At 41.9% G+C, this 2,074-nt stretch overlaps 1 pseudogene across 1 annotated transcript; it reads right to left on the bottom strand.

The window, feature by feature from the left end:
- Positions 1 to 282: 282 nt before the first annotated feature.
- LOC105811793 lies at positions 283 to 1,502 on the bottom strand (annotated as a pseudogene). The gene has a single exon (XR_001137565.1). The product of XR_001137565.1 is annotated as a eukaryotic initiation factor 4A-I pseudogene (transcript).
- Between the last annotated feature and the right edge of the window lie 572 nt (positions 1,503 to 2,074).

Raw genomic sequence — 2,074 nt, 5'->3', positions numbered from 1 at the left:
ACAAATTTAAAGACTATGGCATGCTGAAGATAATCATAGCAACTACAAAACCCAAACCTAGTTTCTCTATATTAACTCCTATAGAGGAATTAAACTAGAAACCAATAACAAATATATTTGGAAAATCTTTTTTTTTTCTTTTGCCTCAAAAAGTGACATTTATTCAAAGAAAAAAAAATGACAAGATGTCCATCCCTTGGCTCCTTTCCCTCCCCCCTCCTGCTGCTCCTCAGCCCCCCAAGATTGAACTCTGGCTGGGGTTAGGTAGCAGGACAGCTCCTCTCAGATGAGGTCAGCAACATTGAAGGGCATCTCCTCAATGGAGGTGTTGTAGAAGGTCTCAATGTCTCAAAGAGTCCTCTTGTCTTCTTCTGTCACCATGTTAATAGCCACACTCTTATGGCCAAACTGTCCGCCATGACCAATTCTGTGAATATAGTTTTCCCTGTTGGTAGGAAGGTCATAGGTGATGACTAATGAAACCTGCTGCATGTCAATGCCTCTGGCCAGCAGGTCAGTGGTAATCAATACTCGGCTAGAGCCAGAACAGAACTCCCTCATGATCACACCTCGTTCTTTTTGGTCCATATCTCCATGCATGGCAGAAACAGTGAAATCTCAGGCATGCATCTTCTCAGTGAGCCAATCGACCTTCCTTCGGGTGTTGATGAAGATGACTGTCTGGGTGATGGTCAGGGTTTCATACAAGTCACACAGTGTGTCCAGCTTCCATTCCTCTCGTTCCACATTGATGTAGAATTGGCGGATACCCTCCAGGGTCAACTCTTCCTTCTTGACAAGAATCCGGATGGGGTCCTTCATGAACTTCTCGGTCACCTCAAGCACTTCAGAAGGCATTGTAGCTGACAGCAGAACCACGTGGGTGTTGCTGTTGAGCTTTTGGAATATGTCATAGATCTGATCCTTGAATCCACGGCTTAACATTTCATCAGCTTCATCCAGTACAAACATCTTGATGCATTTGGGAGACAGGTATCTCCGGTTAAGCATGTCAAATACTAGGCCAGGTATACCCACGGTGATATGGGGAACTTCCATTTGCAGTTTCTGCACCTCAGCATGCACATTGGTGCCCCCAATATAGGCATGACAGGAGGCACCCATGTAGTCTCCTAATGCCATGACCACCTTCTGTATCTGCTAAGCCAATTCTCAAGTGGGTGCTAAGACCAAGGCCTGGGTGGCCTTTAGATCCAACTCAATCTGCTGCAGAATCGATATAGCAAATGTGGCTGTTTTCCCAGTCCCAGATTGGGCTTGAGCGATCACATCATAACCCTTGATACAAGGAAGAATGGCTTGTTGCTGGATGGCAGAGGGCTTCTCAAAACCATAGGCATAGATACCACGGAGGAGGGACTCTGAGAGGTTCATGTCATCAAAGCTGTCAACGATCTCATTCCAGTGACTCTCAATGACGCCTTCAGGCTCCATCCCATCAGGGCCATTGTCTCTGGATCAGAATCCTGACTCGCAGACATGATCCTTAGAAACAAGGGGAAAATCTTGAATATATGGAAATTAAACAAGTTTCTAAATAATCCATGGGTCAAAAATGAAGTTATATGGGAACTTAAAGAATACTTAGTGTGAGATGCTGCTGAAGCAGTGCAGCTAAGACAAAAGAAAGGTCTCGAATAAATATCTAAGCTTCCACCATAACATAATTTTTAAAAAGAGCAGGTTTAACCTATAGTAAGCAAGGAAAGAAAAAATAAAAATGAGTGGTTATCAATGAAATTAAGAATAGAAAAACTATAGAGAAAATCAAGGAAACTAAAGTTGACTTTTCAAAAAGATCAATAAAATTTGTAAACCTCTGGCTAAATTGACCATGTTGAAAAGAGAGAAGACAAATAACAAATATCATGAATGAAAATGGATACATCACTACAGATCCCACAAATATTGAAAGAATAAGAGATATTGCAAAAAACTGTATGCCCATAAACTTAACAACCAAGGTGGAATGGAAAAATTCCTTAAAAGACGTAAACCCCTGAAGTTCACTCAAAAAGAATTAGATAGCCTGTTTAGCCCTGTATCTACTAAA

Source organism: Propithecus coquereli, unplaced genomic scaffold, assembly GCF_000956105.1.
Source record: "Propithecus coquereli isolate 6110/MARCELLA unplaced genomic scaffold, Pcoq_1.0 Scaffold24, whole genome shotgun sequence".
Lineage (NCBI taxonomy): Eukaryota > Metazoa > Chordata > Mammalia > Primates > Indriidae > Propithecus > Propithecus coquereli.
The sequence above is the reverse complement of the archived record's forward strand: the minus strand, read 5'-3'. Positions and strand labels throughout refer to the sequence as shown.